Below are 24554 nucleotides of genomic sequence, written 5' to 3'. Positions count from 1 at the left end.
ACGAGAGTGTGTTCTAATTATGGCTATGAGGAAGATATTATCATTTTCGATTTTCTGATCAGAAACTAAAGAACAGACTTATTAGATCATTTCTCAAGGTCACACAGCTAATACACATTGCAGCTCATATTTTAACACAAGCTTTGGCTCTATACTCTAGCCACTGTATCACATGCCTCTCCACGCTTCTGTCTGCCTCTCTAAAAAAAAAAAAATTTCCTCCAACATTACCTAGAAGTAACAGAAATCATGGAAGAGTTACAGTTGTCATTAATAATAAGACATAGTTCCTGTTTACAAGAAGCTGGGGAAAACAAATAATTAAACAAAATACAATGTGGAAGAAATCAAATATATTTTATTTGACTTTTATTGCCTGCAAAATGAAATTGTTAATATTTATGAATATCATAATAAAGTTGTGGGTTCTGCCTAAGAATTCATTTGTGGAAAGGATAAAAAAAAGCCTACAGAGAGGTTTCAAAGTGCAGTGATGAGAAAGAATAAAGAGGCTTTCTGCTTGCAGCCTACCAAATTAAATCATAAAATAAACCACTTACACATGAATTATACATTTACTCCAAAAAAAAGCTCTATGATGAGGAGATTGAGAAAAAAGATTAAGTACCTTGTCCATGGTCATACAGCTTTAAAATTACTAAATCAGAAATTATGTGTGATTTATTCCAAATCCCACGTTCATTTAAGACTTCACTATTCTATATCCCCAGGGTAAAGATACTCCTTAACCAATTCAGGGGAACTGAATTAAAATTGCATGGTTGTGACTATCCTGCAAAAATACTAACCTTACACTAGTATGTAAAATAAATTGGAGTGAGAAACTACTGAAAACTGAGGGCTGTTGAGTTTGAGAGGTATTCCAAAAGCCTCACTGATAAAACCAGGACTTAAGTAGTCCTTAAGAAACAAAAGGAAACACAAACTCTCAAAAAAAAAAAAGTGAAGACAGAATCTTTAGCACTAGTTGTCTGATTGCATGAGGAGAGCCACATCCCTTCTCACAGGGTCTTAGATATCCTAAACTACACCTAGAAATTGGCAAAATCATTAATTTGAAGCTACAGTTGTGGTTTCTATCAACTAAGTTGTTGTTGTTAGGTGCCGTCAAGTTGGTTCTGACCCACGGTGACCCTATGCCCAATCCTATACCATAGTCACAATCATTGTTATGCTTGAGCCCATTATTGCAGCCACTGTGTCCATCCATCTCTTTGATGGTCTTCCTCTTTTTTGCTGAACCTCTAATTTACCAAGCGTGATCTCCTCCTCCAGGGACTGATCCTTCCTGATAACCTGTCCAAAGTATTTGAGACAGAGTCTAGCCATCACTTGCTATTAAGGAGCATTCTGGTTGTACTTCTTCCAAGACAGATTTGTTCGTTCTTTTGGCAGTCCATGGTATATATTCAGTATTCTTCTCCATCACCACAATTCAACGGCATCAATTCTTCGGTCTTCCATATTCATTGTCCAGCTTTTGCATGCATAAAAGGCTATTGAAAACACAATGGCTTGGATCAGGCTTACCTTAGTCTTCAAAGTGATGTCTTTGCTTTTCAGCACTTTAAAGAGGTCTTTTGCAGCAGATAAGCCCAGTGCAATGCATCCTTTGTTTTCTTGACTGCTGCTTCCATGGGTACTGATTGTGGTTACAAGTAAAATGAAGTCTTTTCTTCGTTTATCATGACCTTGCTTATGGGTCCAGTTGTGAGGATTTTTGTTTTCTGTATGTTGAGGAATAATCCGTACTGAAGGCTGTGGTCTTTGATCTTTATCAGTAAGTGCTTCTAGTCCTCTTCAGTTCCAGTAAGCAAAGTTGTGCCATCTGCATAACAGAGGTTGTTAATGCATCTTCCTCCAATCCTGATGCCCCATTATTCTTCATAGAGTCCAGCCTTTCAGATTATTTGCTCAGCATACAGATTGAATAAGTATGGTGAAAGGATACAACTCTGACACACACCTTTTCTGACTTTAAATCATGCAGTCTCCCCTTGTTCTATTAAACAACTGCCTCTTGATCTGTGTACAGGTTCCTTATGAGCACAATTAAGTGTTCTGGAATCCTCATTCTCCAAAATGTTATCCAAAATTTGTTATGATCCAAACAGTCTAATGCCTTTGTAGAGTCAATAAAGCACAGGTAAACATTTTTCTGGTGTTCTCTGCTTTTAGCCAGGGTCCATCTCACACCAGCAATGATATTCCTGGTCCCACGTCCTTTTCTGAATCTGACTTGAATTTTTGGCAGTTCCCTGTCAACATACTGCTATAGCCACTTTTGAATAACCTTCAGCAAAATTTTACTTGCATACGATATTGTTCGATAATTTTTGCATTCATCTGGATCACCTTTCTTGGGAATAGGCATAAATATGGATTTCTTTCAGTTGGTTGGCCAGGCAACTGTCTTCCAAATTTCTTGGCATAGACAAGGGAGCACTCCCAACACTGCATCCGTTTGTTGAAACATCTCAGTTGATATTCCATCAATTCCTGGAGCCTGTTTTTCCCCAATGCCTTCGGTGTAGCTTAGACTTCTTCCTTCAGTATTAGTGGTTCTTGATCATATGCTACCTCCTGAAACTATTGAACATCGACCAATTATTTTTGGTACAGTGACTCTCTGTATTCTTTCCAACATTTTTGGATGCTTACTGGATCTTTCAAATTCTTTTTCCATTAAAAAAAAAAAAAAAACACTGCCACTGAATCAATTCCAACTCATAGTGACCCTATAGGACAGAGCAGAACTGCCCCTAAGGTTTCCAAGGAATGGCTGGTGGATTCAAACTGCTGACTTTTTTGTTAGCAGCAGTGGCTCTTAACCCTCTGTGCCACCTGGGCTGCTAGAATTCTTCATTATCACAACACGAGGCTTAAATTTTTTCTTCAGTTTTTTTCGTCTTGAGAAATGTCAAGCTTTTTCTTCTTTTTTGCTTTTCTAACTCCAGCTCTTCATACATTTTGTTATAATCTGAACAAAGTATCATCCAATTGACAATTATAGTACACTTCACTTTACCACAGAAAAATATACATCCTTTTTAAGTGCACATGGGACATTGACAGAATAGACCGCATCTTGGACCATAAAACACCTTCAACATATTTTACAGAACATGAAATTATAGAGGGTAGATTATTGGATCATAATGAAATTAAACTATAAACCCATAACCCACACAAAAAAGAAAAAATCTCTGGATAAGTCCCAAATATTTTTAAATTTAACAAGAAATCTTTAAATAACTTCCAAGTCAAAGTCAAAATTACAAATGAAGTTAGAGAACATTTTGACTTGAAAGAAAATTAAAAACAATACATCAAATTTTGTCGAATGCAGCTAAAGCAATGCTTTGAAAGAAACAGGACTTAATTCTTGTATCAGTAAAGGAAAAGTTTTCAAATCAATGATCCAAGCTTACACATAATGAAATTATGAAATGGACCAAATTAAAAAGTATGTAATAAGTGAATGCTTGTTATAAGCAAAGTAAGAGATGCCAATATATTTTTTTTTTTTTTAAAGCAGAAAATTAAATGAGAAAAGCTGGTTCTTTGGGGAAAACTAATAATATATATAACTTCTTTCCAGAATAACCATAAGAGAGATGTGGCATCAGTTACCATTTTTTTATATATATATATATATACTGCTTTAAGTGAAAGTTTACAGCTTAAGTTAGTTTCTCATACAAACATTTACATACACATTGTTATGTGACCCTAGTTGCTTTCTCTATACTGTGACAGCACACTCTTCCTTTCCACTCCAGATTTCCTGTGTCCATTCAACCACCTTCCGTCTATTTCTGCTTTCTCATCTCACGTCTGGACAGGAGCTGCCCACTTATTCTCATGTACCTACTTGAACTAAGAAGCACACTCTTCACGAGTATAATTTTAAGTCGTGTAGTCCAGTCTAATCTTTGTCTAATGAGTTGGCTTCGGGAATGGTTTTAGTTCTGGGTTAACAGAGAGTCTGGGGACATGTCTTCTGGGGTTCCTCCAGTATCAGTCATACCATTAAGTCTGGCCTTTTTACTAGAATTTGGATTCTGCAACCCACTTTTCTCCTGCTCCATCAGGGACACTCTGTTGTTTTCCTTGTTGGGGTGGTCATTGGTGATAGCCAGGCACCATCTGGTTCTTCTGGTCTCTGGCTGATGGATTCTCTGCTTTATGTGGCCCTTTCTGTCTCTTGGAGCCCTGGTGACACAGTTGTGAAAAGCTACAACAAGCTATGGCTACTAACCAAAAAGTCAGTAGTTTGAATCTACCAGCCACCCCTTGGAAACACTACAGAACAGTTCTACTATGTTCTATACAGTCGCTATGGGTCAAAATCGACTCAACAGCAATGGGATTTTTTTTTTTTTTGGTTCTGTCTCTTGGGCTAATATTTTCCTTGTGTCTTTAGTTACCAATATTTTTAATAAAAGAACTAAAATCTCTGGAGTCTATGAACACTAAAAGGAAAATAAGGAAATACCATGAATAGCTTTATGTCCACATATTTAAAAACATACATGAAATGAACCCCGACCTTGAAAGACACAAACAGCAAAACTGACTCATATAGAAATAAATATCCTGAATTGTTGTATGTTTATTTTTTAATGAATTTGTGATTAAATAACTTCCCACAAAGAAAATTCCAGGTCTACATTGGCTTCACTGGATAAATATTACCAATACATATGATTCTTTCAGAAAATAGAACAGGAGGGAATTCATTTAACTCGTTTTATGAAGTGACCATTACAATAGTATCTTAAAGGCAAAAAGGCATTACAAGAAAAGCAAACTACAGGCAAAAATCTCCCATAAAAATCAGTACAAAAATTCTCAATTTTTTTTTGCAAATTGAGTCCAACAACATATAAAAAGAAAATGCATTGCTACCGAGTAAAATTTTTCCTGGGAATATAAAGCTGTTTCAACATTCAAAAATAATCCATCAATCAATAGATGAATGGATAAACAAAATGTGGTGCATACATACAGTGGAATGGTACTCAGCCAGTAGGAGAAATGAAGTCTCGATAGTGCTACCATATGGATAAACCTTGAAGCATTATACCGAGCAAGATAAGCCAACAGCAAAAGGACAAATATTATATGACCTCACTTATATAAAAAGTCAAAAAAAGACAAATATATAGAGACCAAAGTTTATTAGTGGTTACCAGGGGTGAGAGGGAGGGGAAAGAAGGGGGTTAACAGCGACTGAAAAAACACATTGACTTAGGGTATGGTTCAGAGCTGATTATCCTAATTGTTGTCAATAAGTAGTATGCCTGTAAAATGATGAACTGGCAAAAGTTGTGTGATAGATATATTTACAACAGTGACCAAAAGGAAAAAAAAAGAGTAACTGCTCAGGCTGATTATGTACACCCAAATTTGGTTCCTTGGTTTGGAGGTTTACAAGCATGGTTCCATGGGACATCCTAGTTATTTTGCCTAATAACGTGTTTACTGTTCTACCTCCTAGTACATTGCACAGTGCATGGTGTCTTAAAAGCTTGCAAGCAACCTTCCAAGGCACATTTGATCTCTATTTACCTGGAGCAATATAGGAAAAAGGACAGTCAGTAGTAGGAGGAGGATATGGGATGTGTGGCAAATTGCTTTCATGAACAGCTACTTCATTTTCTATGTGACCAGAAGGTCTCATAGAATGGATGGTGCCTGGGTACCATTAGTGGACATTTTGATCAAAGATATAACAATCCTGATAGAAATGGGGAAAATGCAGCATGAAATTTCAGATTCTCATGGACTTTAGACTTTCTGGAGCTATGGAGTTTGTCTGAATTCCTGAAACTATTGCCCTGAGATAATTTTTAAACCTTAAACCAAAAATGGTCCCTGAAATCTTAAAACCGAACAATAGTTTAACTTATCTAGTGGGGGGGGGGGAAATGGCTACCTTAAGCATTATGCTCTTTTAAGAACTGTCTGTATGGGATCAAATTCACAACGACAACTCAAAAGATTAGATAAGAATCTTAATGGGTAGTGGCTTATGTCAAAGAGGGAGAAACAACTCAGAAAAGCAGGATAAATAATGGTTGCACTACTCAAAGAATGTAATCAATGTCACTAAATTGTAGTTATAGAAACTGTTTAATTGGTGTATGTTTGCTGTGTATTTTCTCAACAACAACAATAAAATTTATAAAAACATTAAAAGAAAAACTATGTAATTCACCATATCAGTAGGCTAAAGACAAAATATATAATTATTTCAATAAAGGTAGAAAAATTTGACAAAATTCAACATCCATTCACGATAAAAACTTGATAAAATAGGAATGGATTGCGACTTCCTTAAACTGTTAAAGGACACCTGGAAAAATCATGCAGCAGACATCACATTTAATGGTGAAATACTGAATATTTTCCCCTAATTTTGGGAATAAGATAAGGATGTCCCCTTACTCTGTTCTGATTCAATATTGAACTGGACGTTCTAAACAGGGCAATGCAAATAAGTAAGAGCAAATACATTGAAAACCAAGAAATAAAATTTTCTATTCACAGATGATATGATTTTCTATTAAAAAAAAATCGACAAAGAAGCTATTGGAACTAATGAGTGGTTTCGCAAATGAATATATACTGGAAATAAATAACTGGAACATGAATTAAAAAAAAAAGATAAAAAACCCTATACTATATTAAAACACACACACAATTAAATTCTCATACTTAAAATATGAAATATTCAAATCAGATATAATGAAAATTTTCCCTGGAAATTTAACGTCTAAAATTCAACCCATAAATAACTAATACTATTACATTTTTATAAATATATATGACAATGGATTTGATATTATACTCAACTTCAATGCATTTTATTGACAAGGTATAATATTTTTCTTAAATACATACCATTCTAAAAGATTTGAAATGTCCGGTTTTTCCTTGATTAGATTATGGCTCACTACTGAAATTAATAAAGCTCTGATCAAGAGCTCAGCTTCTAACCTAAAGGTTGGCAGTTCAAATCCACCAGCTGCTCTTTGGAAACAATATGGGGCAGTTCTACTCCGTCCTATAGGGTTGCTGTGAGTTGGAATTGACTTGATGGTGAAGAGTTTTGTACTATGATTAGTAAAACAAAAACATAGACCCATCTGACCATAATATGAACATCCATCTGTTATATTTTGTTAAAATACTAGTTCTTGGACTACTCAGATGCAGTTTGTATGATTTATTTTTTAACAAATCTGTCACTGATAATCAACCAAAATAATTTCTTCTGAAAACTTTTAAATAAAATTATTTTTTTCTTCTAAAGTTTATGTCTATCTATTTGCAGAGATTTTTAATGGATAAATTCCTAATGCTTACAAAGGGGGTTTAAAACTTACTACTGACAGGTTATGGATACTACATTAATATAATCCAGGTTGTTTTCACTGTCCCTTCAATTATCTCCTCGACCCACTCATTCCTCAGAACAAAGAATTTTGCCACATTTTTTAATTTGAAAATGATGTTGACAAAATCTGAAGTCCCTGTGGTTAGCTGCCCTTAACTCTGCAGCAGAAAGAAATCAATTGTAGTAGTTTAGTTAATGGTCTCCATGGAGATAGATAATAGCAATAGAAAGACTTGTCCCACTTGTGAATTGCAGTATTTAGAAAAAAAAAAAATGAGTATATGTGAAATAAGTGACTAATTGTGAGCACATATGTAACATTCTGTCTTTTTCTCATATATGATTTTTTCTGTCTTGCTTTTATGTAATTTAGTCAGAAAATTATGTTTTACAATGAATAAAAGCTACAGTTTTAATATTCTATAACTACCCTTAATTATATAAACTAGAAAATACTTTTAATGTTATAAAATACTATATAATTAATTAAAAGCTGATTTTTTCGCTCTATAATCAAGGTCTAATTTGGGTAATAGACTTAGAAAGGATTTTGAAATATAATTTTGAAAGACATTTCCAGCTGACTTCATTTTTAAACATTTTCTCACCAAATAAAATAGATGTTTATGCAGACTATATTCAGGATTCAATGTTTTTCACTCATGAATTCTCTGCCTCTTCATTTAAAGGGAATAATTGGTCTTAGAGCAAGATGCCACAGTGAAGAGAGCTGGCCTAATAATAAATATTCTCATGTGGGTATGTACATAAAACATGCACTTAATTTGGTAGGACATAAAACCTTTGGGCACCAAACCAATATTAAATCTAGGAGTCCCTGGGTGGTGTATTTACATGCTGGACTACTAGCCAAAAGGCTGGTGGTTCAAACCCACCCAGAAGTGCCTTGGAAAGCAGGCCTGGTAACCTGCTTCTGAAAGGTGACTGCCTTGAAAAGGCTATGGAGCGGTTTTACTCTGTATCCCTGAGGTCGCCATAAGTTGGAATTGACCCGACAACAACAATGGAAAAAATACCTTTGTAATATTAAAGCAGAATGAAAAATGTGTTTCTTTGGACCTTAACTTACAAGCATTTCCTCTATCTTTATAACAGTTTGTTGTCATGTCTATTCCTACTCATAGTGACCCTGTAGGACAGAGTAGAGCTGCCTCACAGGGTTTCTAAGGAGTAGCTGGTGGATTCAAACTGCCAACATTTTGGTTAGCAGCTAAGCTCTTAACCACTGCACCACAAGGGCTTAAGATAAACATAAGGTTTCCAAGGAGCAGCTGGTAAATTCGAACTGCTGACCTTTTGGTCAGCAGCCATAGCTCCCGACAGTTCTTAACCACTGTGCTAACAGGGTTCCATCCTCTCGTGGGGACAAATATTTAAAATGAGTTACAATATTGTTAATTGTCACCATAATGTCACTTTCTCAAGGCTTGAGAGACAGGCATTCATACTTGAGAACTGAGATGATAATTCAGGTTCCCTAAATTCTGACTTGCCCAGAAAAGTTCTGGATACCACATGTTGTCCCAGGGTAATTGTCTATGCTTCCACTTTCACTCTTACGCTTTGGATAAGTTATAAGATTACTCTAAGTGTAGATCCAAGTGTAATTTAGTAGAGGAACAGTGGAGACCTCAGTAAAGACAGCATCAAAAATAGCCAAAGAACTGTCACAGAGCTTGATTTTTTCTTAGGTTTAGATGCTTCGAAATGTACTTATTTGTGTTTTTAGCACTCTGTTGTCTTCCCCACCTGCAGCAAAAATTTCAACATCAAAATTAAAAATGTTTTATCTAAATTTTAGAAATCAGTTTGGTTTTTAGAAAAATAAGTTTACATAGTTTGAGGAACACTTCAATAGGTAGGCTCAAGCCAATGGTATTTTAAAATGGCCTTGCTAGCATCAGCCTGCTCCTTTTAAGCTTCTGTGATACTGTTTTGAATGAAAAATTGTTGGATGAATCAGAAATCTCTAATTGTAGTTTTTATCATTCTGCCAATGTCAGTAGTGATTTTTCAGTAACACAGAAGAGAGTTCAACTTAGATGAACCACAGTAACATTAACTGAATATTCCTGATAAAATGAATCCTCTTCTCTAGCAAGATGCTGTTGATGTCCCCTCCAGATCCTTTTTACTCTGTCAGGCACCTATACCTTTGTTAATGGAAATTTTGGCGACTAGGCTCAAAGCTATGCCCCCTCTCCAGAAAATTGTTCTTGTGGAGCAACTCTGCAATGAGAGTTATGCTCTTGGGCCTCAAAATCCCACTACTATGAGACCGAGGCCAAACTTAACCTGAGACCACATTATTGTGTCTCTCCTTCCCCTTCTCTTATCCTTCTTACATGTTTCCCTAAAGATCGATGCTACTTTGAACCACATGCCATGTGGTTGGGGCAGGAGGAGTATTGTAGAGTATGTAAGGGATAACACTGTGATGGTAGGTACAGGGTTAGTGGGAGAATTTGCTAATTATAATTATAAATAGGGTATTGTTTGGTCTCATTGAAAAGGTGAAATTTGACAAATATTAAAGGAGTGAGAAAGTAAGACAAGTAGATAAGTGATGGGAGAACAACCCAGGCATAGGAAAGAATTAGAGGGAACACACTAGGTGGAAGCTAGTAGTAACTGAGAAACAGAAAGGAAGCTTATGTGTCCGGAGTTGAGAATAGTAAGCTGGAATTGTAGCAGGAGATGAGTTGTTCATCAAACTGGAAAGAACACCACAGTCCAGTATGAACACTTGGTTCTGCTTCTATCTCTATAACTAATTGCTTGTACATAATCTTGAACATTCAGTGGGTGTTTATAATCTTTAATAATCTCATCTAAGCAACACAAGTGTTTGATTGTATTGATGAAGCTAAACTTCCTTCCAGCTTCTAAATTCTGTCGCAAGTAATCATCAAACTCATAAGCATGGAGTTAATTCCAACTCATAGAACTGCCCCATAGGGTTTCCAAGGAGCAGCTGGTGATTTCAAACTTCCAACCTTTTGGTTAGCAGCTCTAGCTCTTAACCACCGTGCTACCAGGGCTCTGGAAAATAAAAATAGATGTAGTAAATCATCCATGGATGCTGGTTAAGTCTTACAGCAAGGAGATTTTGCAGGTCTCTTCTCTCTCTCTCCCCACCAATTTTTCAGAAGTCTTTTAAAACATTTCATATTAAATAAGTGGAGGCAAGAAAGCACCATTTAAACAAATAGATTTATGAGGATTATTACAGTATTCATGACAATTATGGTACACACATTATGAAAAACATAACCAATGTCAGCATAGGGCTACTTTGGCTACATATTTAGGGTAGGAGTTTGCCAGATAGTCAAATATAAAATATTTGGTCTCTATGACAAAGCAGAAAACCCTGGTTGCATAGTGGTTAAGTGCTGCGGCTGCTAACCAAGAGGTGAGCAGTTTGAATCCCCCAGGTGCTCCTTGGAAACTCTATGGTGCAGTTCTACTCTGTCCTATAGGTCGCTATGTGTTGGAAGTGACTTGACGGCAATGGGGTTTTTTTTGGGGGGGTTATGACAAAGCAATAGTTCAAATGGTGTCATTTGTAACATTAAATAAGAAGAAAGTATATAAAATGAAGGAATTGCAACAAGAAAAATGTATATTTTACATTTGATAGAGATTATCAAGGGCTAATCGCCTTTGCTACTTTTGTCTTAGAATGCCCTGTCATGGCATTTCAAGTTAATTTCTGTGCCAGGGCTAACTTTCTGTTGTATGGTATTGGCAATGGGATGAAAATGGTAACAGAGTTTCTAATATATCTGTCAACATCAATTTTACTAAATTTTAAAAAAGTGCTTTACATAGCATTAAAAAATTATAAGACCATGAATGACCTTGCTGTGGGAGGTTTGGACCTTGTTTACCTTTGTAGGAGCAACCTCATACCATTTCATGTTACAGCATTTCTTCCTTAACAAGGTGCTCATGAGAACAGATCTGAAATGTTGTCTTTAGACATAAGGTTCAGTAGTTTAATAAATAAACCAAGTGGCACTTAGGAAAAGAGCAGGAGGGCATTTCTGAATTCACAGTTCATCAAAAATCTTGTCTCTTGGATCTTATCAAATTTTTTTGGTGTGTTTGGGGTCTAAAATTTTCTTCTTTTATGCTCCTTGTTTCATTTCACCCAGCCTCACAACTCTCTCTGCTAATATAATTTTCTGAAATATTTATTTTACAGGATAAGGATTCCATTTCCAGACACTGCTGGAAAAACAAAGTTTAGGGAAAAAATCAAATGTTGAATATATTAATACTCAAAAACCCAAGAAAGACATACGCTATAATGCAAACTGTAAAATATATCATATATAAGCTATATATGAACTTTCTGAGAAGTGAAAAATGGGTTAATGAAAAACAATTATTTTATAGGTCTGAATTATCATAGGAAAATGAAGGTTAATGGTACTCTAGAAATAGAATTCTGTTTGTGTTTGATATTAATTCTGTCATGGGTTTCAATTTGCTATTTAATTGTACTAAAAGCAAAAACAGTAGAAATCATTACGAACAGAAGGAGAGAGGGCTATCTTGGAAATGTGCTCTAGCTAATAAATGTTTGCATTGCCCTTAGAGATTTTTGCCTCATAATATATAGAAAATGTTCAGATTTTCAAACCCAGTGGTGAAGATAAGATATTACAGTGACACTTTAATCACAGTAGACTAATCATGATATTGTAACCACAGTTTGTTCTATAACACTAATCAGGTAGTTGTATGATTTATGTGATATTCTCCAAAGAGTCGTGCCCCAATAAACCATCTATTCCAAGTTTAATTACCTTAAATAATGCTAGAACATCAGGCACATTCTGTGAAACCATTTCATGGATAAAGACTCCACCGCTAGCAAAAATTAGTTGGTTTATTTTCCGGGAGATTTGGTGGCACAGTGGTTAAAGCAATCAACTGCTAACCGAAAGATCAGCCATTCGAAACCACCAGTAGCTCCAGGTGGGAAAAGATGTGGCAGTCTGCTTCTATAGAGATTTATAAAATAGCCTTGGGAAACTCTATGGGGTTGCTAAGAAATGGAATCGACTCAACAGCACTGGGTTTGGTTTTTGTTTTATTATTAATATGTTTAAAAGAATTAGTTTAAATCAACTTTCTTCTTTCCTGGTGATTTAAATCAACTGTCTTGTTTCTTTCCTCGTACCCCTCCCACCCTCTAAAGCAACAGGAGAGAGAAGATTACAAACCAACCACTTGAAATATTCCTTCCCAATATAAAAGAAATCCATTATAGACAAGTAAAATGTACTGCCAGAAGAGTGTTCATATTAGGAAATTCAGTAACATAACTCACTGTTAACAAAAATAAGAAAAAAAATCGTATAATTATTTTTATTAATGAAGAAAACTCATTTTTATACTTCAATTCACATTTATGTTAAAAAAAAAATCATTATTTAAAGATACTGGTTAACAATGTATGATGATATATCTCAACCCAGAATCCCATTTAGTCCTTAATGGGAACACAATTGAGACTCTCCCCTTAGAGGAAGGAACAAGACAAGGATGCCCAAAGTTTCTACCACTATTTAATGTTGTATGGGGATATTAGACAATGCACTTTATAAGGGACAGAAATACAAGCAGAAGGATTAGAATACCACAACCAAAAACTCAAACCTATTGCTGTCAAGTCAATTCTACTTCATCGCTACTCTACAGCACAGAGTAAAATGACTCCACAGCCATAGGGTTTTCAAGGCAGTAATCTTTACAGAAGTAGACTGCTGCGTCTTTCTCCTGTGGAGCAAGTGGTGAGTTTGAACTGCTGATCTTTTGGTTACCAGCAGAGCACTTAATCACTGTGCCAACAGGCCTTGAAGGTAATTTCATCACTCTTTTCAAAATGCACGATTATTATCAAAATTTAAAATTAAAAAAATCGAAATCAGCCACAATCATACAAAAACAAAAAGTACAAGATATATTAAGAGTGAAGGCCCTATTTGTTATTGCAAAAATAAATAAAACATTTAGAAATAAATCTAACAAAAATGTCCACAACATGTATAAGGGAAAGTTTTTTTTTTTTTTTTTTTAAGCTATTAAAACATACAAAAGTGTATTAAAAAAATGGAGGATACTGTGTTCTTGAATAAGGCTACTCAATGATAGATATCAATTGCCTCTGAGATATTTAGAAATTTGTTGTTGTTGCTGTTAGGTGCCATCGAGTCAGTTCTGACTTACAGTGACCCTATGTACCACAGAAGGAAACACTGCAGGGTCATGTGTCATCCTTACAATCATTATTATGCTTGAGCCCATTGTTGCAACCACTGTGTCAATCCATCTCATTGCGGGTCTTCCTCTTTTCTGCTGACCCTGACTTTACCAAGCATGATGTCCTCCCGAAACTGATCCCTCCTGACAACACGTCCAAAGTATGTGAGATGCAGTCTCGCCATCCTTGATTCTAAGAAGCATTCTGGTTGTACTTTTTCCAAGACAGATTCGTTCCTTCTTTTGGCAGTGCATGGTATAGTCAATATTCTTTGCCAGCACCTCAGCTCAAAGGCTTCAATTTTTCTTTAGTCTTCCTTATTCATTTAGAAATTTAGCAGCACCTTAATAGAAATGCCATCTGATTTTCTTTTTTTATGAGCTAAATAAGTTAATTAAGAGTTTATTTGGAGAAATATAAAAGAAAGAATAGTAAGGAGATATACTGGAAAAAAATGGATCAAGGAGGGCTATCTAGCCCAATAAAATAAGACATTTTTGAATTCTCTAGAAATAGAGGAGTATTAGTAGATGAATACACAGTATTGAAACATGAATACATAGAACAGTGGAACAGAAAGGAAAATACAGAAACAGATTCAAATGCCTATGAAAATATTTTTTGCTGCATAGCCCTGGTAGGTTGTTCTTTAAAGACAAAAAGATTTTTCAAGAAAATTTAACATATTGGTTGGATATATCTATCCAAGTGGATTGGATATTTACATTTAAAATGTAAAATCATAAATGCACTAGAATGACATAATAACATCCTCATTTTATTGGAGTTAAAAATGTTGTAAACCGATTGATATTTTATTAATTTATAAATTGAATATTTAAATATATTAAATCTATTAAAAACCTTCTTTAAGTCCAGAAACACCTGATGATTACTGGTCAGGTATTTTGAAGAATGTCCTCCTGGGATTTGCCTGCTGTTTTTCTCTTGATTAGACTGGGGTTGTCAGTTTCGGGAAAGTAAACCACAGAAATAAAGTGTAATTTTCATCAATTCACATCAAGGGTACATTCGATTAACATGATGTTATCAATGCTGATGTTAACCTTGATCAACTGACTGAGATAGCATTTGTCAGGTTTCTCTCCTAAAACATTACTCTTTTTCCTCCTTTCCACACTTTATTCTTTGGAAAGAAGTCACTATGCATAACCCACACTTAAGAATGGGGAGTTATGTTTCACTTCCGTAAGTGTCGAATATCAGCATAAATTATTTTCAATTCTTTTGCACAGGAGAGTTTTCTCTTTACTCTCATTTGTTCATTTAATCATTTATTAATATCAATACAGACTTATTTTATACTTTGGGCCTTAATCCAATACCATTTATCTGTCTGTCTATCATCTACTTACTTGTCTGTCTACCTGTTTATTTTTGCTTAAGTTGTTCCACCTTTGGCTACTGGGAGCTCTTTATTTGGTTCCTGTGTCCCTTTGACATATCCCTATCACTGTGTGTGTATGTACGTGTGTGAGATTGTTAATTTTTTTGTTGTTTTCTTTTGTTTGTGAGCAGTCCTTAATTTCTGGCACTACAGGGTACTCCATGATCATCCTGTACATTTCCTGCCCCAGTCCTAGTCAGCCATTCCTGAAAGTAGTCATGGTTTCTCTTCCTGAGCAATGGAATTAGAAACCAAGGTCTGGGTGTCATGCGTGCTCATTAATAATGGAGTGTCTTTGCTTCTTAGACCCTCTCCAGTGACACAGTAAGGGAATATTCAAGTGCATAATAACCTGTGAATATATACACAGCTATAAATATTACTGTATATAACAATTTTTTAATATATATTAAGCTAAATTTGAGTTGATCAGAAGTCTCTAACTCTAATCCATTACCACATGGATCATTGTAGCCCCCTCCCCTTGCTTATCTTCAACTTCCCAATCCAACAGCTAGAAATCTGACTCATGTCATCCACCATTTATTTACATAATTGTTCAATTCCAGTATACATGTATAGAAGTTTCAGAATATTTAACTCATACTCTCATAGGGGTGAAAATAAATGGCTTTATCAACTAAAGCACAGTACTTATGCACAGTTCCTTTTGCCGGAAGTATAACAGACTACACTAATTTCCAAATTCACTTTTTAGGACAGCATTTTCCCTTCCTCCCATCCCCTTGGATGAGGTTGCTGCTGTAGTACAGATTATTTTGTCATATTCTGAATTACATCATATAATTCGCTGTCCTCCTAAATGTATTGTTTTCATTTGCATACATTAAGGACCACTCTTTGTACTCTAAATTTGTATAGGTTTTAAATAATTCAGTTTTATGTATCACAACTACAGTATCGTACAGAATAGTCTCACCACCCTAAAGCATCCCTGTGCTTCTCCTCCTTTCTCTGAATCTCTGACATTTTTATAGTCATTATAATTTTCCCTTTTCTGGAATTAGAATCATACTGCATGTAGCCTTTTCAGACTGGCTTCTTTCAATTCAAATCATGCATTTAGATTCATCCATGTATTTTCATGACTTGATAATTTTTTTAATCACTCAGTAATCTCCCATTATATCCATGTAGCACAGTTTGTTTCTCCATTTTTCTACTGAAGGACGTGTTCGATGCTTCTAGATTTTGACAATTATGAATAAACCTAAAGTGAACATTCATGTGCAGATTTTTGCATGAGCAACTTTTAAAAGGAGTTATTTAAATATCTAGGAACATGATTGCAGGATTGTATTTTAAGACTATATTTAGCTTTGTAAGAAATTGGCAAACTCTTTTTCAAAGTGCTGTACCATTTTGCATTCCCACCAACAGTGAGTGAGAGTTCCTATGGCTCCAAATCTTTGTCAACAATTGGTGTTGCCAGATTTTTGTTTTTGTTCTTTTACCCATTCTAATTGGTATATATCCTTTGCCATCGAGTTGATTCCAACTCATGGAAACTCCATGCAAAACAGAACAGAACGATTCCATAGAATCTTTTTGGTTGTAATCTTTTATTCAAACAGATTGTCAGACCTTTCTTCTGTGGTGCTTCTTTTAAAGATTTATGCACACAATTGTAAACAATAAAACAATATATTGGCATTTTGCTTCCTGCCTTTTCCTTTATAAGCCATATCATAGACAAATCATCCTATTACATAAGGATCTCACTGACAAGGATTATAAACTTGTCCATTTTTTAAACTCATCCTGTTATCTCAGAAATGTTATTCGAACTCCTCTCATACTGTTCAAGTCCCATGTATGATCCAGCTGGGTTTCCCAGGATAAGAGACCAGAAAATGATTTTGTATCAAAGACTCAGCCAGGGATGAAGTTTTAATGTGATGGGTCTTTCACTTTTCCCAATATTTTTGAGAAACTTAGAGTGATAGATCACAGAATTGAAAATTCCAACCTTTCCCTTTCAGTACACCCTACTAACAACAAGCACCCTAAGGGGTTGTAATGGATTGAATTGTGTCTCCCAAAAATGTGTGTCAACTTGGCTAGGCCATGATTCCCAATATTATGTGATTGTCCACCATTTTGTCAACTGATGCAATTTTCCTATATGTTGTAAATCCTACCTCTATGAAGTTAATGAGGTGAGATTAGAAGCAGTTATGTTAATGAGGCAGGACTCAATCTATAAAATTAGGTTGTGTTTTAAGCAATATCTTTTGAGATATAAAAGAGAGAAGCAAGCAGAAAGACAGGGGGACCTCACATCACCAAGAAACAAGAGCCAGGAGAATAACATGGTCTTTCGACACAGAGTCCCTGAGCTCTTAGACCTAGTAAGATTGATGACAACGACCTTCCTCCAGAGCCAACAGAGAGAGAAAGCTTCCCCTGGATCTGGCACCGTGAATTCAGACTTTTAGCCTCCTAAACTGTGAGAGAATAAATTTCTCTTTGTTGAAACAATCCACTTTTGGTATTTCTGTTATAGCAGCACTAGGTAGCCAAGAAAGGGCTTGTCAGCCAAAAGAATAAATGTCTTCTTGACGCAGGACTCCAAAAAGAATATAAATTCTGCAATGATTGGCATAACTTTCCTTTGGACTATCTTTACCCTAATAATAAAACATTTTTATTTTAAATCTTATACCTAATTTTACCTGTGCTGCCCATCTGCAGTCTTTATCCAGCCATACTCAGCCATGGCAAGGTTGTGTTACCTATTGCCTGCTTCAGTTACATCTCCAATTTTGTAATGTTTATTTTCCACAAGGAAAAAAGAAAAAAAAATTGTATATGAATCTGTATTGACAAATCATTGCATTGTTTTTTCCAAGGACATTATTTTATGTTTCTGAAAAATTCTAGCTGTTTTCATTTTAATGTTCAGTGTTGAGCACAGCCTTGATTCTTTATTCCCAGAATGTAGAACATTTTGTAATTTCAAATTCCAATTTCATTGGTTTATCTTTTTTTTTTTTCCAACCTGAATGAGCTATTCCCTAGGCCCCATATAGCTTTTGTAATTGGATAGAATGTCTTATTATTGTTCTAAGCTGTTTTGTCTTTTACAATGGTCTGGTTAAGCAACATTGTTTTCATCATTTTCTTTTGATAATGTCCTTTCCCTCTCTAGGTCTTTTCTGAATCTAAAAAAGCTGTGCAGCTTCTTGTTTTAGCCAACTAAACTTATAGTTGATGTTCTAATGCTTTTATTCTGAGTTCTGCTACAATGAAGGAAAATAATAATTGCATAACATATTTGGATGGCACTTTGGTATTTCCAAAATATTTTCACTGGCACCTTCACAACAATTGGGTAGGTAAGTGTCTTCAGACACTTTTTCCTATTGTTTTACCAATATCATAGGCAAGAGCCAGAAAGATTAGATCTAGTATGCTTTCCATCACTAACCACATCTTACATCGTTTTAAAAGTTACATGGACTTTCACATAATTGGACTAGATTGATGTCAGGGTTGCTTCCATTCTCAAGATGATATAATTACAATTATGCCTATGTAAAATAAACAAAAGATGCTTGGAATTACTATTATTTCACTTGTTTCTTCTTTCCTTTTCTCAGGCTTTTTCATATTTCCTTCTACTCATTTCCCTATCTCTTTTCTCCCTCAGGAGCCAGGGGAGAAAACTGTGACAATCAAGGGGGCTGTCATTAGACTCCTGACACTGCTTTTCTCCCTCGTGGAGTCATGGATGCTCAGTTTTAAACAATGGCCATGGCATTTTTGGTGCTTTGACAGAAACATTTGATGGAATTTTGATCTGCTTTTTAAAAGTGATTATAACATGTGTAGGGTGCAATACCCTGGAATCCTGAGAATGATTTCTCTGCTATATATGACATTTTTCAGCTTTTAGAAGGTAACAACTTATTGCATTTGTAAAAATTTAGGATAATAGTGTGGTGGGCAGCGTGAAAGTCTTCTCTTTTGTACATTTAAGAGAAAGGTCATACTGCTAGAAGTCCCTTGAATAGCATAAATGAAATTTCATTTACATGGTTTTTTAGGCTCAGCTTTTCTCAGAATATTAATAAATAATATGGTTTTGATGACCTATTCAAAATATAACAATATGCAAGGCAATTATATCATTGGTCATGTATGGATATATAGATGACTTGTCTTTTTGCATTTTTTATTAGCAAATATTTTTCTTTTTTTGTTTTGTTGATATGATAAAGAGTAGATTAATAATCCAATGAGTTTTATGGGATTATAAACAGAAAACACACATAGCAAAATTTACACAAATCAGATAGTTACTGTAAATTGGATAGCATAAGAACAAACCCTTTCAAACTAAAGAATTTTGTTATCTAGCTAGCCAACGAAATTTGAATCGTTATGAACAAAACAAGCACCAATGTGTCTGTTTTACAGTGCCAGATCTGTAGAAAAATATATGTATCTTTTACGATTTCAGTTTGTTGATGCTTAAAAAGCATTTACATTAAGTTTTTAAAATCTGAGAATGAGAATGAATTTTGCAATAACTTTCCATTTTTATGCTAATAAAAATAAGACAAATGTAGCTTCATTCTCAGCATATCCATATCCAGATCATAATTATCCCTGCAGAATTTTCTAACAAGAAGACTGTTGGGTCAGCTCCTAGGTATATAACACATTTCAAGTTTCTCTCATTGAATACATATATGCCAAAAGAAATCACTTTGCACTCATAAAATATGCATATTTTAAACAAAGTATGATGTTTATAATATAGAAGAAAGATATTTAAATCAGTTGTCATAAACTATCAGTAACTTGAAAAATGAAGTGACCAGATGTTTCAGTTTGATCAGTAATGGTTTAGTTTTTGAGTATTAGTATTACATAATAACTGACTGTGAGGGCTGTAGTGGGTGCAGGAGCCTCAGATATATCCTGTTTAGGCCAAAGAGACCTTAAAAAATATGAGCCAGGCAATCAAATGCACCAGGGCATAAAGGTATGATTTATCTTTTCTGAACAAAGATCCTGAAGAAGTTTTACTGCCTTTGTAAGGCATAACCCAGTAATGTTGGGATCAAAGCAGCCTTCTTTCAACCAGACCCTTTTGTAGAACAAAAATGTAAAAATTTCAGAAGAGATTTGATGTGGTGACAGATAACCGTGTGTTCTTATTCTATTATCCTTGGCTAACTGATCACATGGTTACTTTCTTTACCAGTAGATTTATGAAGCAAACCTAGAAATTTGGTGAATCATGTTTTACAAGGCTGAAAAATATTGTAAGCTAAATAATCAATGGCAGGTAAAAATCCTGGTAAAAAGAAAAGCAGATGCATAGATTTCTTAATGTACCACCACATAGGAAATGCTATCCAGGCCTGACTAATAGTTTGGTCATAACCAAAGTTCTAATGCTAGGTCTCTTAACCAGCTGCCAAACTAAACATTCCTATATCAGATATAATTTGCAGTTATATATCACCCTTGTTCTTCTCTGTGATTTCAAAATTATCCCCTTATTTCTGCCTATGTCCCCATCATACACTTTCGTAAATTTTCATATTTAGATAAAGAAGAGTTGAATGCCATTTTAATGTTTACTTAGTGCATATGCAATCATTGACTTATATGGAATCTATTAATGTGAGCAGGAAAAGTATTATTATTAGTTAATTTTTATAGTTTATAAAATTAAATGGAAATTAAATGTCTTGGCTAAAATCACATACATAAAAAGTAGTAGAACTAAAAAAACAAATCTATGGCTTCCAGCTCCAGCTCTCATTTTCTTTTCATCATCCTATTAATTTTTTCTATTCAAAAAAAAAATTAGCTTCTCTTGTATTTGACTGTATGTGAAGAATTATATTCTCCAAGATTCTAGAATAAGAATGTCTCAATTATTCAGAGAATATTTTTCCTTCCAAGATTTGACACTAAATTTTGATGAAGGACCGAAAAGGTATATATTTAATATCATTGGTCACTATTAATACAGATGTATTTAACTGCCCATGAAAAGCACAGCTCGGCATAGCACGCTAAGATGATTCTTAGTATTATAGTCTGTTCAAAACATGCATTTTATTAATGTATTCAATCATAATATCTCTTTGCTTTTTCCCCTAACTATCTGGAAGAAAAATATATGGAAAGAATAATATAATTGAGAGGAAATAGCATTAAATTGTTCATATTCAGCTTGCAGTTGGGGAGGAAGAAACAAGCATCTGAAAGATAAGATAACTGAAAATGAAATTGGTAGTTGAAGCTGAAAGAAAAAATGAAATGAAAAAGAGGACAAATTACCAGGTGGAACTGCATGCTGTTTTGTCATTAACTATTGTGAATCATAGAGTTCCCTTGACATTTGTCTTAGGAAAACAACTATTTTGGGCATTCACACAGTCAGCTGACTCGATCAGGATATAAACAAAATACTGAGAGGAGTCTAGGATTTGAAGCCCAACCATTTTAACGTCACTATCTTACTTACTTAAACCCAAAAACCCACTGCTGTTGAGTCGATTCCAACTCATAGCGACCCTATTAACTGCCCTTATATTACCCTTTTCTCAGGGTCTACATAAATCTCAACAGAAATAATAACTAAGTTTAACAAAGAGAATTGTCCACACATATTGTATACAAATATTTGTGTCTGTGACAAGAGTGAAAAGATGAAAAATGTTGAAGAGTTCCTTGATTCTCCTAGCCTGTTATGGATTGAATTTTTCCCCAGAAAATATGTGTTGGAATCCTAATCCCTGTATCTGTGGATATAATCCTATTTGGAAATAGAGTTTTCTGTGTTCTGTTAGGAAACTCTGGTGGCATAGTGGTTAAGAGCTGTAGTGGTTAACCAGAAGGTGGGCAGTTGGAATCCACCAGGTGCCCCTTGGAAACCCTATGGGGCAGTTCTACTCTTTCCTATACAGTGTCGCTATGAGTCAGAATTGAGTGGAAGGCAACTGGTTTGGTTTTTTTTTTTTTTTGGTGTTGTGTTAATCAGGCCATATTATATTAGTGTAGGGTGTGTCCTAAACCTCATCTTATGGTTTATTAAAGAAGGAAAAAGAAAACAGCAGAGACACAGAAAAGCAAGCATGTTCAGAAGGGAAGTCTGATGCTATCTGATGACTATGAAGGCGAATGAATCTACAAGCTCAGGAACACCAAGGATTGCTGGCTAATGAAAGCTGAAATAGACAAAGAAAGACCTCCCCTATAGCCACACTCTGAATTTGGACTTCTAGACACCTGAATTGTGAGAAGAAAAAAAATAACTCTGTTCTTTAAAGCCACCCACTTATGATATTTCTGTCACAGCTTGCTAGCTAACTAAAGCACAGCCTTTTGAATACTTTCGTGGACAAATATTGGAGAATTTTGCCCATACTTTCAGACAGTAACCGGATGAAGGTGAGTTTCCTCTCAGCCATTCCTTGAGCATATTAAAGTCTAAAACCAGGTCAAAAGTGAGACTGGACATTTCATACGAAGGGAGGTTAGTCACTTAAGCAGAGAATCAGGAGGGAGAAAGGGCAAGTTTTCTTTTTGGCATTCTCCAAAGGACCACACAAGGAATCATCCTCATTAAAATATTTTCAAATGGCTTGATTTTTCACAAATTTTGCCAGCTGTTTCGTAGTCTCCTATGAAAATGTGCTTGACTAGCATAAAGTGAAGTTACTATTTACTTGAAAAGAACTGTATTCCTTAAAATGATTTTTAAAAATTAAAAAAAGAAGTGTTTCTGGTAGTTTGAGAGAAGTGAAATATGAGTTGTTATTTTAAAAAATATATATACACTTGTACATTGGGGGAAATGTGCAGGTATGTGCTGAAAATTGCATCTGTGAAGATTTAGAACTTTAGTGTCTTTGTACCTTTCTAAATGGCTAACTATCTTGAAACTATAGCACAGAAAAATATTGTTTCCCAATGGGAACATATGACCAAATTTTGAATTGTGAAAAATATTGAGAAGTTATAACATAAAAGATAGAGCACTGCAATATTAAATATTTTAACTGCATTGCTATTTGGCCCTCATTCCCAAAGTTAATAACATTAAATAATATTAAATTATCCAATTCTGGAACTGTCTAAAGAAATTACAAGAGCTTTGAATTTTTCTAAGTTTTTCTTTTCTGCATCGCAGACATTTTGGATTACAGTATCCCCCAGCACCTCTCCAGCTGCCCCTCAGGTTTCAGCCCTTAAATGTAGAAGCCTTAAACTCTAACTCGAGAATTAGTGATGAAACCAAAAAACCTGTTGTTGTCCAGTCAATTCCAACTCATAGCAACCCTACAGGACAGAGTAAAACTTCCCCATAGGGTTTCCAAGGAGTGCCTGGTGGATTCGAACTGCCAACCTTTTGGTTAGCAGCCGAAGTCTTAACCACTACGCCACCAGGGTTTCCAAACTGTGGTTAGACACCACAAAGTAGGTGGCAATGCCTCAACCGCATGCATGTTGTAAGGCCCGAAGGGCCTTTTCCATCCTTGCCAAGGGGACTGCTAACCTTCTTTCCTGAACAAAAGCATTTAATGATAAACACCTCCTACTTGTTTTCTTGATAACTCTTTTCTAATTTATTCTGTACTTTGCTCTTTTTCCCCAAGGAAGTAGAGCTATGACATTGTTTGAAGGAGCACTACCAAGTTTATTTCCTACTTCTTTATAGCTTTTCATTATATAATGGTTTTATATGCAGCCAAGTGTCATTTGACGTTCATGACACATTCTGTGAAATAGGAAGTTATATGAAACGGGGGTTTTGCCAACATAATATTATATACAGGCAGTCCCCAGGTTATGAACATCTGGTTTATGTACAATTCATAGTTACAAACCAACTCCCCAAGAGTCTATTACATTAAAAGTTCAAGGTGCTTACCATTATATGCCTGGCAATGCAATGCTTTGTATACAATGGACATGAGATACACATGTTGCATGTTGGAAGCTGTTTCATCCACTACTTCTGGTTACATCTCCTACGACCCTTCTCCGATTGAGATTTCTGAACTTATGAGACCATGGACATATATGTGGTCTGACATTGCCTGAATGGGATGTTATGTGGCACATGACTGTACTTTCTTTTCACTCTAGAGTTTAAAAACTGTTTTCAAAATACATTATTTTTAAGAACATTAATAAGTGTTCTATAAATTATGAATTCCTTTCTGAAAATAAGTTTGTAAAATGTGAATTAAAAAAAAAAGTTGATAAACAGAAATAGAACTACCATACAACCCAGAAATCCCACTCCTCGGAATATATCCTAGAGAAATAAGAGCCTTCACACAAACAGATATATGCACACCCATTTTTTTTTTTTTTATGTTTATTGCAGATCTGTTTACAATAGCAAAAAACTGGAAGCAACCAAG

At 35.0% G+C, this 24554-nt stretch overlaps 1 non-coding gene across 1 annotated transcript; it reads right to left on the bottom strand.

The window, feature by feature from the left end:
• Positions 1-23575: 23575 nt before the first annotated feature.
• LOC126070754 (U6atac minor spliceosomal RNA) lies at positions 23576-23702 on the bottom strand. Its single transcript, XR_007516277.1, has one exon. It is a non-coding gene; the product is annotated as a U6atac minor spliceosomal RNA (small nuclear RNA).
• Between the last annotated feature and the right edge of the window lie 852 nt (positions 23703-24554).

Source organism: Elephas maximus, chromosome 2 (genome assembly GCF_024166365.1).
Source record: "Elephas maximus indicus isolate mEleMax1 chromosome 2, mEleMax1 primary haplotype, whole genome shotgun sequence".
NCBI classification, from domain to species: domain Eukaryota; kingdom Metazoa; phylum Chordata; class Mammalia; order Proboscidea; family Elephantidae; genus Elephas; species Elephas maximus.
Note: the sequence above shows the minus strand (reverse complement) of the source record. Positions and strands in the feature narration are given on the sequence as shown.